The sequence below is a fragment of the Ylistrum balloti genome, unplaced genomic scaffold, assembly GCF_031769215.1.
Source record: "Ylistrum balloti isolate Yb309-2 unplaced genomic scaffold, AGI_CSIRO_Ybal_v1 Utg373316, whole genome shotgun sequence".
NCBI lineage: Eukaryota > Metazoa > Mollusca > Bivalvia > Pectinida > Pectinidae > Ylistrum > Ylistrum balloti.
Window position 1 is genome coordinate 8,957 of NW_026783218.1, and position 14,732 is coordinate 23,688.

At 34.9% G+C, this 14,732-nt stretch overlaps 1 long non-coding RNA gene and 1 pseudogene across 1 annotated transcript; both read left to right on the top strand.

Moving 5' to 3' along the window:
• The first annotated feature begins 3,347 nt into the window (after positions 1-3,347).
• On the top strand, positions 3,348-7,820 carry LOC132564961 (uncharacterized). The gene is made up of 4 exons (XR_009554914.1): positions 3,348-3,368; positions 3,972-4,031; positions 6,749-6,790; positions 7,707-7,820. It is a non-coding gene; the product is annotated as an uncharacterized LOC132564961 (long non-coding RNA).
• A 3,911-nt stretch (positions 7,821-11,731) lies between these two features.
• LOC132564962 (uncharacterized) lies at positions 11,732-13,226 on the top strand (annotated as a pseudogene).
• The last annotated feature ends 1,506 nt before the right edge of the window (positions 13,227-14,732 follow it).

Consider the following 14,732-nt stretch of genomic DNA (forward strand, 5'->3'; position numbering starts at 1 on the left):
GAGAGGCTGTACTTAAATGAGCATGCATTGAAGACCATGAGGGATTGGCTATAATGAAAATAGAAGTAAACTGTATCACCTCTTTTGGGAGAGAGACTTACCTAGTGTAGTAAATGTAATAATATCGATAATGGAATTTAAATTATCCGCCCAGGAAGAATATATTTGCGAGAAAAAATGTATTTGCGCCCAAAAGGCAAATATTACATTTAACCCATTAGACAAGATACAACCCCATTATTTTGTGTCTTTGTGGTCAAAATGGCACAAAAGGTATCCTCAAAATTTTATCTAATGCAAATGTGAAATATTTAAGCATTTCAAGTGGAAAATGGAAAATAATTGAGTAATAAAACTTTCGTCCAGGCCTCTTTATTGATTCTACCATATCTACTCCTAAAGGAGGCTGCTTCGAAATGGAGATTTTCTAAACCAATTTAAAGTCAATTTTAACCTTTCAGGCTCTTTGAAGATAATCAGGTGCTAGCATATTTTTATCATCAAACTACTATTTCATACTGACAAGAGAATTTGCTTCAGCTTACCAATTACTTGATTTGATATCTTTATTGCCTGAAAGATGTTGGTCTATATAATAGACTAGGACGTACCATTTTAATCTTTTGTGTGAACATACCCATTTCAGATTTTTAACACTTGTCTTTTACCTTTTGGTTTGTTTAATGTTATTTCCTTTTGGATTGCTGTGTGTTTTTCCATTTGATGGCCCTAAAGACCTTTTATGTGATGACGGGCCGTTAAGAATGTAATAATAATGATAATTCATCGATAACATAGATTGAACATCTCTTTCAGACCAATATGCTCATACCGTCCATTGTCCTCCTTATGTCTTTGGCAGTTGTTCATAGTAAGTATAGATTTCATCTTTGAACTATATGATACACATATGTATCTGAAATGATTAAACCTACTCTAATACTATGAACGTGAATATACAACAATCAACCAGTGATTGGGCAAGGTGGTTGTTATGCAATGTATCGAGAACCGATCGGCGTTGTAAAGACTCTTCAATGCAAAACCCAACAACTACTTACAATATATACAATTTATTCACACTATTTTACATAAACAATGATATCTCTCTCTCTCTCTCTCTCTCTCTCTCTCTCTCTCTCTCTCTCTCTCTCTCTCTCTCTCTCTCTCTCAAATTACATCCACTTCCACGATTCATACCCTGAAAATATCTACAAATCTATAATTAAATTCGTATTTCCTATACCTTTACACAATACTCTACACAAATCAATCTACAGCCTTTGTAGCAAGGGCTAGAACATTCAATGTCCTCTTTATTCTCCGTAAGCTGGTACAAGGACAGTTCCAACACAAAACTCCCGGCAGGAAAGTAACTTATAATACAATGATCTCGCAAATCTTCACAAAAAACCCTCAGAACTATGGGTAGTTCACATCCAGGCTGATGTACTTTGATAACAACCAATCAAACGAATTTGTAACTCAAGTGTAGGTATCAATCACCATCACTGTACAAGGTAAGTATATGGCTTCCTCGCAACGGCATGTGCAGAGACTTTCGCCATCACCTTCATCAGACCTTCAGATTTAGGCCCTATGCCAGGTGGTTAGCGTTGCTTGTTGGTCTTCAGCCCATTAAGCTACAATATTTAATAACTATAACCTAACATCTATTTTTATTTAATATTTATATATTTTAATGGATAGTTTGGATATTAAATATCACGTACGTTTACGGACTTAGATAATTATAGTCAATCACATTTACTATTAACGATATATACCCACATTATATAACTACTAACATATACTAACTGATAATAACTATAGTTCAGAACATATTATAATTCTATAGAAATATTCACAACTAGAGTATGCGATCGGCGCCTATTTACACATAAACATACTACTAGCACGTGCATTACTCACCGAACAGGTGAGTTTGTTTACATAGTACTGGCTACATCTGAATAGCGATACCGGGCATTAGATAATATACCTCATGTACGCCCTATAACCATCCATATTGGTGATAAATATGTATAGGTCCCATTTATAAATTAAAGCATTAACTTAGAATGTGAGTTAACTTACCGTAATCTGAGAAAATGGAATGAATACGGCCCACAGTCACGTTCGTCAAACCACCCGCTATTCTCTGGAACAGTTAATAGCACGATATTCAAAACTTAGGTTTATACATTCCGGTTTAAATGGCATGTGACATGCAATACCATTTTAAGAGATTTTCATTCTACAAAAATGGCCACTGGTCACTTCCGATATCAATATACTGATGTGAGAGAAATTGCCTCACTTAAGTCGAAGGTATTCAGAAAACAAAGCTGTAAAATCACGACAAAAGAAATTTATTGTCAAACACGTTCTTATGCAACAAATTCGTTATCATAGGGATGGCATACGATATTCCTTAGTTTGTCAACGTGGTCATTTACTATGATTAGCAAGAGTGAGATATATGTATGGTTTCATAGGTTATTCTATAATAATTTTAGTCCACTGCACGACACAATATTCATAAAGGAACTAAGAACTAAGAGCCACATCTTGTGTCAATTAGATATCAACGTGCAACCAAACTATGTATAATTAAACCGATCTGAATACCATTTGGTGGGAATTATATTCGGCCAACCTGTTTATTTACCAGAGATAAAGAAAAGGCAGAAAGGGTACTAACAATAGAATATCAGTTAAAGTTTGATGTGATGCTCTTAAGAGTTCATACTGCTCTGAAGTCTGTTCGGTCATGAATGGTCAAATAGTAAAGAAAAATAAAATAAAAAGGGTATATAACAAAATAGGTCAGTGAATTAAGGCAATTTAACTAAATGAGGTTGTTTTGTTTTGCTATCGTCTGCCTGACGTCTAGAAAAAATCAGTCTTAGTATTAAACATAAAAATGCAATTTTTAAAATGAAGGTTGTGTGGTACGAATAAATACATACAAGTCAAAAGTCTGCAATATGGAAATTAAGATACTTATATTATTTATATCTCATGTTTACCTTTTTTTGTATTCAGATATATTTCACTTTTTCTTAACTTTCAGGTTCACCCAACTGTGGTACAAAGACTTGTACAGACGACAAAACTTGCAAATGGACATGTGAAGGTAAGTAAATTTATTTAAACGTAATTATAGATATAAAGATACATGACCGTGACTTGTTCTAAAAAGTTTTAAGTGAAAAATGTTCCTTGATTCATAAATATATATGCACTACACAAACACTCAAACTGTGTTAAATGGCCTCATACTATTTTCATTAAAGTAGATTTTGTATAAAAATAATTTCATTTTCTGATTTAAATAGGCAACACTGGAGATGCAATAGTCCCTGGTGAGTATTTCTTTTGAGTGGTCTATGAAATCACATGGAAAGTTATCAGATGACAAGATATACGTGTACTACATAAATAAATTCAATTCTCTATTACTTTAAGCCTTGCCAAACACTTTCGATAAGATTTTACAATTGGGTCAGGTACACATACACCTGAATTCCAGACGAGATACTAGGCACATGAATGTTCGTGTTCCAGTGACGTCTGCGATATTACAATTATCAATAATATTATGTTAAATACATCGAAATGTTCTGATGAATTTTAGAGAACTATACCAGCCAAGTGTATTGCAATTCAATTCTGAATTAAGTTGATACACTTCTATCTAGAATTGGTGCTGACAACACAGAGTTATTTCAAGTTTTGAAATGTTATTTGATAATTGATGTTAAATGTATGCATCTCATTCATAAATATAAGTTTTACGATTAATGAGTGAAAACCAAATTAATATCATGCAATTTTTTATCATTAGATAAATTTTGAAACGTAATGATCAATTTCAAAGAAACATTTTTGACAAATCAACTATTTATATAAGTTACTATGTATAAATGTATTCTATTTTCATGTACAATCTATATATAATTTGATAGGTACCTGTACTACAGAAGAGGCAGTTTGTGGAACAGCAGGGAAATGTAAATCTGCATGTGGTAAGATTAGGTTTTTCATATAGTTACCGATTTCCTTTTATCAAAGATACCTATTTGATATATGTGTATATTTTTGTATATTGCATGACCTCAATGAACATAGAATTAACCTGGATTGTAAATGAGTGCAACGAGATCTTTTATCTCTGGGCTAAAATGTGTAGTCATATTGACAATTCTTCCATTTGTATATAATCTGATTATCTGGCTTGAGCGACATTTTTGAACAAAGTGTTAGAGACTTTTTAATACAAATTATCAGAGGTTACACTTGAGAAAAAAACTACCATAGGACAAATCTGTATAATTTGTATGTATGATGTATGGACCGTCAATCAAGAAACTACAAAAAATCAACAATGTATCAATTAATTTAAACAAAAGAAAATATGAACAATATAAGGATTTATATGCAAACTCCTGAAAAAACGGTAAACGTTTTCGGCCACATCCACCATCTAACTCTTGGTTGATCTAAGAAAGTGATGTCACGTTCCTATTTGTGAACAATGTAAACAATGAAACCGACAAACGTACTAACGATTATCAGACACTTCCGACATCTTACTCAACAGGAAAACATATTTCCCAATACGGTCATCGAGACCACCGCAAAATATTCAATAGAAATCCATAACTTGTAATTTACCTTTCAGGAGATATATGTTTAACCAGTGAAATAAAATGAAATGTGCTAGACAACCCTGAATATCACAATTATATGACAGGATAGAGCGCATTTATGTCGAGGTGTTTCGTGTAATCTAGTCCCTATGCCATGTATTGCTTATAGTAATTTCTGAAATTTGTAATGCCTGTACTTGTCTTGCCAAGTGTGTTCGTAACGATTTCATTTTATAGTTCCTAAATACATGTAACATATCCGTTTTAATCAGTTGCAGTCAAATAAAACAAATCATGAGTTAAAGAGCCAGACCCACTCCTCGACCGATATTATTTTATATAAAAAAAATCATGATTTTCTATTTTTCTCGGGTTGTAAAAGTTCCGATTAACCCTGTAATACCGCAATCTTAAAGTAAATCACTACCAATCTAACGTAATGAATAGTTTTAAAAAAGAATTCGAAACGACTCAGTGCTAATTCATAAATATGCGGGTAGTCCTGCCCTCTGACGCATGCGCATAGAACTGTCAAAAAATCTTCCGTCTTCCAACATGGCAGAAAGCGTGCGAGGGAAGCTGGGGAAGAAAACGTGTTTTGACGGACTCTGAGGCGAAAAGAACGAAGATGACTAAAATCATATTCATAAATACTCTTATTACCGAATGTTCGCTTTAGATAGATCCATTTCGCGATGTTCTATATGTTCGTTACCGTATCGTAGCCCCCATTTGAGGGCATTTTTGCAATTAATCGTAGTATTTCTCGTAATATGCACGTTTTTGTGTCATATCTAAGCATTGAAAGATGTGATCAATACATACGTTAGATGATTCCCATACATGATATATAGAGTATTGATTGCATTAATAGGTAAAATCTCTAAACAAGCGATGTCACATGGACGTACTGCTCACCTCTTCCTTCATTTTTTGTTTTGGTTCTGACCGCGTCTGAACGTATCACGTGACATTTCCTCATTAATATTCATATCATGGTGTTGATTAATGAGACTAATTCCGGTACAGATTTTCCGGTAACCTTTCAATTTCAAGTTCGAAAGTCTTTATTTATATATCATCTATTAATATACAATAACATTTCCAGTCAATAAAATATGAAAAAAATATCTATAACGGAGCGGGTCTGGCTCGTTAATATCTCAAAGCCAGTGATATTAAGAAATCTTCTTAAAAAATTAATCTGTCCCGATGCGAGATCTTTTAACTACCAGGTTTCGTCAAATGTCTATTCATATGAATAGAGTGCATACCTTATTAACATAATTCGAAGGACGTCTGATAGACGGGTTAGCGATTATTCGTTGAATGTATTATCAATACAGAATTAACATTGCGCCTTGTTGCTTACTTGCAGGGCATAATTTATATATAAAAAAGAACGTTTCTAGAATGACGTCTGATCTTCTAATTGGCAATTGGCTTGTATTCATTTGAGTTTGAATCTTGCGTGTGACTTTAGCCCAATGGCATGTATTGCCATCATCCGTGAATTAAAATACGGTGTCTTGAATGACGTAAAATAAATATTAATTGTTGTCACGTTAAGCTCTGCACGTTATCACGTATCACGTGACATTCAAATCTGTAATACCTATTATCTCTTATTAAATCCACATGTTGGCGTTCGATATTCGAATTCAAAAGAACTGATGTATCAGTATTCTACGCGCAAATTACCTGAATTACTGTCCAATTCCTACTGCTAAATACATTTCTACATCCAAGAAATGAAAAAAATGAAAATGGATTTGCAACATTTTCTAAACTAGGTATGCGCAACAGTGTTGTAAATTAAGTTTTGTCTGGTTCTACTGCTACTGTCTTTTCATCTCACTATGGAATAATTTTCTTTTCATTACCTTATTTTCAAAATAAATGTTATATAAAAAGATGCCATTTTTGTAAATGAAAATATTTGCGAGTTAGCGAGAATGCAATTACATTGCTTTAAAATTTCATGTGTCAATGCAGGGATTCTGAATTACAAAACTAGAATAGTTTATAAATTATTTTTTTATAACCCGATGTTTGGCTAATTAATTCACTGCATGTGCAATTCATGTCTACAGAACCAAAGCAGGAGGCTACAACGACAGCTGCGTCAGAAAATGGTATGTGTGCATGTTGTTGAAAATTAAATTTGAAAAAGGATTTAAATTTGTAACTAATCATCATTAAGTCTTAAAATGTATTCTCTGTGATCAAGGTGTATACTTGTAAGATATTGTTTTCTTAACAAAATGAAAAGAGAAGTAATGATTTGATGGTCATATGCTTGTCGCCAGCGCATCGAATTCAAAAACGGTGACAACTATGAGAAAAATACCCGAGCGAAATTGACTTCGTCTTTATCGAGAAATTTAATATGCTGTTGTACTGGATATGCGAGACATTGGGTTACATAATTTTGCATTTTATCTAAAGTAAAAGGAGATTAATTGAGTGTAACATTTGATCGAAACACAACAACCAATTTATCATTTTTTCTATAAAGATGTATTTTTGTTACCATGGTGACATGTTCAGAGACTGAAGCATTTTGTTGTAACAAGTTCAAATAACAATAGCAAATACAGAATTATCTTTATTCAAAGACAATTAATTAATGACACGTAAAACAATACATTGTAATAATTTTCGATTATCCTATATATAATATTGTTGGATAAGGCACAGACTGTCATTATATTATATATTATCAGCCTTTATTTAACGACGATAGGGTACAAAATGTACATTTGACAAGCACAAACTTGTTACTTTGTAAAATCTTGAATTCTCCAAAAACAAAAAGATGAATTGATACCAATTTTTGTAAGGCGATGTATCATTCAGAATGCGAAAACGCAATGGTATCCAGCATCAACGATTTGGAAATTATCTACGAAATAAATGATGTTCAAAACATACATTTCCCTGTTAGCAATATTATAACATTTGTGTAGCTGTCGCTTTCAAACTAACATCATATTCGTTTTGGCTTTTTAAAAAAAAAAATCTAAATAAATGTTAATTGTTTATTCACAGCTGACAACGGAAGTGTTAAACTCGGATTATCTACACTTGTATTGGCATTTGGTGTCCTAACAAGGATGTTTCTACAATACTGATTGTTGACTGTGAATACAAGTTTGTCATCCTGATGAAAAAGGATTTGTTTATCAAAGACGATGACGGATGATATTTTACTGACTTAATACAATCTACGTGTGCTTTATTTATTTGTAATTTATGAATTATTCTTAGATCTAATCGATTCACTGCTACCTTCCCACGCATGCTTTGAAGCACGTTGCTTTTTTTAGTAATGGCTGAGCTGCAATATTTATTCTGTTATTTCTATTTTCTTGTATATTCTATTTATATGAACTAAAGAACAAATGATATCGCTGTGTTGTTTGAATATGATGAAATATTTATTTATTTAATAAAACATTATTCTCTACCTTTTCGCCTTAATTATTATGCGTCGGATTGGCATAATATTAAATGATTAATTACTTCATTATGACAAATACTTCGATAGATTGCTGCAATATAAAAATTGTTGGAAATTCCAGTAAAAATTGGAGCCGTTAAGCAATATACTAGTAGCCGAATGCACAATGCAATGGTTTTAACCTAGATATAGACAGATTAATGTATTTAAGAATAGGTATATCGAAGTTGAAATGCATGAACATTTTCACATCTTCATACATTGCCAGGAGAGTTAAACAATGCCAGAGATTTATTTGCCTGCACTACCCAAGGGTAAATGTAACACTTAATAATTTACATTCTTTATCAAGAACAAATTACTGCAATACGAGAAGTAGAATACGTGTGTATGTAGCAAAGTCAAGTTGGGAAGTGACTACTTTATCAAACTAACATATTTGACATGCATGCTATCCGCATTTTTTAAAATTGTTACATAAAAATGGAATATTGAGGAATTGATATATATATATGATAACAGAATAATGACATCCTCTAATTATAACTGAAAGCTTATTCATTTACAGTATAATTTCTTATTTCAACTCTGAAAATTATTTTATTCATAATTTAAATATTTCTATGAAAGGACGACATAGGAAGGAAATGTATTATACCCTTTACCTTAAAGGGAAAAGGGTCATCGGTTTAGCACAACAGTTGGCTCACTACAATCGCGTCGGAACAAGACACTAAGCTGTACGTAAAGACAGTTAATGATATGACTCACGGAAATAAAGATCTAGAACATTTCTTGGGACCTGCACCCTCAGCTAGGAAAAAATACGATCAACATTAAAGGGTTCATGGAGGTCCACCTGAGTGAAGATTAATTATTAATTTCAAAACTTTAAGATTTCACTTGCAAAGGGCGACATAGATAAACCATGTCGTTTTTTTATCAAGATTGATAGGGCACGACACCCCGATCCAGAACCATGGAAATGAAATAGCATATATCGCGATTATGAATTCTTTCTAAATGGCGGCAACTTTAGACATGCCATTGTGTCAACGCTGTCAGTTATCAAGCATTGGCGGCAAATATCAAACAACTAGTTGATGCTGTTCGGTGATCCTATTCATTCAACTTTGCATTTAGGTCTGCTACACTAATGTTTTCCGAATAATAAAGCTCCTGTAGTTTTTTTATATCGATTTTTTTGAGAGTTTTGTTGTTCATGCAGAAGCTGTTCGTCTCTATTAAAGTTTTCAAGAATAACTGATTATTCATTGTAAATTGTAGTTTGAAATTTGGAATGTACACAAAACTATTAAGATCATATACAATAATTTCATTGGTCTTATTAACGGGGTATATCAACTGATGAAGTAATATAATTTGATTGACTGCTTGAAAATAAATATGACAAATTTTAATAATACTTTTTTGATAACGTACAAATGCTGAAAACTGTAGAATTTTAAATTTGATTTAAAATATACTTTCATACACGATTTTATGATATAACTAGTCAGCAATGATGTCTGTGTTGGTAATAATTACTGTAAAACGATCGACACATTAAAAGTGGGATGTGGTAATGGAGGAAAATGTGGCAAATCATCTACATGCATTGCTAAAGTATGTGGATCAGTTACTTTCACAGGCTCCGGAAGTGGTTCGGATACATTTGCTTCGCCAACAGCAGGTACTTTATTGGTATATCATACTTATTACATTGAGAGAACAAAGTACAAATTTATTTCATCTTGAAAATGACCAAGCTCCTCGATATTCCTAATCTATAAAAAAAAACCATATGTGATACGCATCCTTCATTCATCTGAATATCTAATATGAACATTGTAGGATCTTAATGGCCTTTAAAATTCATCACAAAAATATCAAAAATTCATGTAAACAAAGTCCAAACTCAAATTCCATAAAACCAAAGCAAAATATGAATCCGGAAGAGTAAGCGTCTTCTGCTTCATCGACGACCCCATGTAAACCTTGGTCAATCCAAGTAAGTAATACCACATCAATTGATGAATTCTTGCACGAAAGAATGATAAAGAAAACAGGCCTTTGAATATCGAATCAACATGTAAATACAATAGGTTGGATATGCAGGGATATAGCTATCCACATATGGAAGTTTAACAATAAAGAAATTGAAATCATTACGTTTATCATACAGCTTGGTTGAAAGCTGTTCATGCTTGTGTCGTTGTAAGAAAAAATCAAGATAAGATGTTTTCGATAGCCTTAAACAAGCGGTAATAGATTTGTATTTCTCTGTACCAGGATATAAAGAAGGGTATGTTCAGTTAAAAAATAATCAAGGAACGGCGAAATGTGAAATGATATGTGCAGCAAGATCATTTGGAGTTATATTAAACTCGAAGTCAGAAGAATACCAATACATCCGAAATACAGGGATTTCTATAATATTAGCCACCTCGTACGCATTGCTCTGATCTTGCACTGCAGAAACATGTCCTATTTAAAAAAAAAAAGGTGTGGTGCATTTAGAGGAATGCAAGTTAATTCGCCCTTCTCGTAAGACAAGTCGCCCCCATATATCAAGACCACTCGCCACCCCAAAATATAATGAGTGTTATGCGTTACAGAATTTTAAATATATTGTTGTTATAAATAATATATTTAATACATCAAATGGCTCTACTTTAGAAAACATTTCCTGACCTAGGCGACGACTCTGTTCTTCTTATAACAACACCTTCTCTCGCCTTCTTTTAACAACACTGAAGCCATGTGAGCCCAATCACTGTTTGTACTAACTTAACACAGCTCGTAATTGGCTTGGCTGTCGGCAAGATGAAAATGACAACAACACCAGTGGCTGAGTGTGATCTACACCCAATCTCTAAATCTTACCATAAATAAGTCGTATGGACATCTACAGGTCATACCACATTCAACCATGGCTGCGCTATGTCTTGTATGCAACTCCGTGCTCCGACAACGACAGGAAGTTCTTTGTTGTATTTTTTGTGTCCGGAAACAACATAGAACTTGTAATTCAGGTAAAATGAATATATTTGAATATTGTTTATGCAGTCAAATCCTTTAATTTTTTCCGAATTTATTGTTATGCTTAAAAACAGTGCCAGGTAAAGAAATCTAATCTTTTTTTTTAATTTTCAGGAATTACAAGAGATGAATTTCGACGTAGCAAAGGGTCCGGGAATCTTCGATTCACATGCAAAGACTGCCTCCACGATGCAACTATCCCCTACACAGACCAATCAACTGTCATCTACGCAGACAACACGCAACCCATTGCTGAACGACCCGCATCGCTGATCCAACAACAGCAGACGATACACTCAACATCGACAGGTTACCACACGCGGAGCCCAGTCTACATTCCGAGAATTCCATCTCCGACAGCGCCAACCCAGTGGAATTATCTTCCCACGAATCTGTCGTCACCTTCACAGTCACCGAGGGAACCACTCAGCGAGGGAAACGCAAACTAGTTAGCAGCGATGGCTTCACATTCGTATGCAAGAAGGAAAACCGTGAAAACTCAGTCCTTTGGAGGTGCAGCGTCAGAAACCGAACAACAACCTGTCCCGCCCATGTTCACCAACAAGGAGAGATGTTCACTACAAACGGCAAACCACACACCCATACATCCAAGCCCGGTGTACTATCCTCTATTCGTTTGATGCAGCAGGTCATAGACACAGCTAAGCGCGACATCTTTACATCAGCACCAAGTATCGTCGACAAAGTCATGGAGGAGACTGCCGACTCCAGAGAACCGGAATTCGCACGACCAAACTACAACCACATTGTTAGAAGCGCCAACCGACGACGACAAGCAGACCGTCCAGCCGAACAAAAAGATGTAAACTTCGACATTGAAGCGGATTTCCTAGAACGCCACACCAGCGACAACTTTTACCGAGGGGACGTCTCCGTGGGAGAAAATCGCCATCTACTATTCGCCACTGACCACCAACTACAGCTACTATCCTCTGCAAAGACTTGGTTCATCGACGGCACCTTCAAGATTGTCAGCAAACCCTTCTACCAACTTCTGTCCATACACTTCTTTGCCAAGGCCAACGACGACATGAAGCAGTTCCCCGGGATATTCGTTATTATGTCAGGCAAAAGGAAGAAGGATTATAAAAAAGCAAGTATGTTTAATTTTATACGAAGGATTTTCTAATCAACTCATTATTTGTTAACTACCAGACTAACTAGTAACTTTCTCATTAGGACACACAATATTATTAATATCATATAATATCATTTTATTGCAATTTTTACTTTTTTTCATGGCTTTCAGTTAATTATCTTTCTTCATATTTCAGGTTCTCCGACAAATTATCTCCATACTACCAACACCACCAGCGACGCAACAACTAGTACTGGACTACGAGGAAGGGTTGTGGAGAGCTGCAAATTCCGTGTTACCCGAGATCAGCATCCATGGCTGCGCATTCCACTGGGGGCAAGCTGTTTGGTGTCACGTTCAAGAGCTTGTACTATATATATAACTAAATTTTACGAGTTATTTCTGGGTTTTTTTTCTCCTCGATACATCTAGATTCTAAAGAAATATTGTGTATTATACATGTTATAGTAGCTCAAACATTTATACTCTAAATTTTAAATTTCAGGTTGAGTATTCCCAGCGAGACGACACATACAAGTTTATCCGCAAGCTACTGGCACTACCATTCCTTCCCCACGAGCAGATACCATCAACATTCGAAGCCCTGAAGAACACAGTAACCACCGACCGAACTGGACAGCTCATGAGCTACATCGAGACAACGTGGATTACCAGCACTACTTGGACCCCCGCAACTTGGAGCGTTCACAGACTTTCGATCCGGACCAACAACGACGTAGAAGGATGGCACCACCGACTAAATAGAAAGGCCCAGAAGTCAAACCTTTCATTCTACGCCCTTGTCATTCTTCTACACAAAGAAGCCATCCTACTGCCTGTATAGATGAAGATGGTCAGCGAGGGAAAACTAAGAAGATTTCAGCGTAAGACAACCAGACTACTGCAGAGCAGAATCAACGACTTGTGGGATAACTACAGCGACGGCACCATCTCCGTGAACTGTTGAAGAAATGTGGACACATCTACGGAAACCAGTGACAGTGTATAAGTTATCAGTGACTATCAGTGGTATATGAGTACATAATTCTTATAATTGGAATAAATAAAATAGCATCAAACAACAAATTATTTGTTATTTTTATTCATTATTTTTCTTCTGATGAAGATTTGTCTTGATGTAGGGGGTGACTTGTCTTGACAGGGGGCGACCTGTCTTGAGATAATAGGGGGCGACTTGTTTTTGGGGCGACATGTCTTGATACCATTTAGAGAAATCTCAACATTAAAGTAAACATGCAGCTCGTTAGCTGCCTTCTAATGTCGATATAGGCAGTCTTCACATTGGTATCAATATTCTAACTAAATGATCTTGACTCCAATCCAGAGTCCCTGGCACGCATGCAACCTGATGATGAAGTCGTTAGTAGGGTGGATGCGTGGACTGTCCCGGGACACTTAAACTTTGATTCCATGCTCGCTCTAAGTGTTCCTCCAAATCCTGAATTTCTATTTTTATTGGCCTATTTTATACAACACATACAATGTTTTATCAACAACACCGTATCCCGTTAGCTAAGTGTCGTATCAGGTACAACCTTGATGACATGCTTTTCACATACAGAATCAATCTACAAATTGCTTGCCTAGCAATAAAAAGAATCTCAATCGACGATATAGAATTACGAAGATATGCCTCTTTTCTGATGATTTGTTTTGATTTTAAACGCTTGCTACCAATTTGGCGTAAGAACGTTTACTCTATATATACAAAAAAACATGCATATATACACTAATGACTGATATCTCGTGCATTGTTTCCAGCACTTTAATGCCCGCCCTTCTTAAACAGTGATAGGGTAATTCTACGGACGAGCTCAGCGTACCGCGTCTTGTGTTCGATGATCTTAAATGTGTCGCCTTGTATACGCCCATTCGCCACACGCCAAACCCTGTACAGGTAAAAAAAAAAAGCGACGCATGAGCCCAGGCAATATTCGTAATAAATCAGCTTCAGGTGTCCCCCTCCCGGTGTAAGTCTGCTCCCTTAGTTATGTCTACAATAACTGACGCTATCAGATTGTTCTCCCTGCAAGAACTGACGGCAAATATTGTTTTTAATATGTATTCATAGTAAAGCACAGTGTTTACTTGCATTATAGCTATATTTTGACGCCGAGAATACGGAAGTATTTACATTGATGACAATGAACAGGTAAAGCTGCTTGCCTTATTATAAAACAATTAACTACAACAACAGAACAAAATACTAAATTTTCTCAATACCTTCAGACTAATTTAGAAATAGCAGTGGTTCAACCAAATACAAGACAAACAGGGTGTTGCTTTCGAGATTTATCTTTAAAATATTTAAATCACTTCGAGGTATTAATGTTATGATTTTAAATTGATTATGCATTTCTCGAGCTTTTTCGGCCCGCTGTATGTACTATGGTAAAATATTTGAAGATATTAAAACCAAGATTCATTAGTATTTCAGTGTGGTTTATTTATT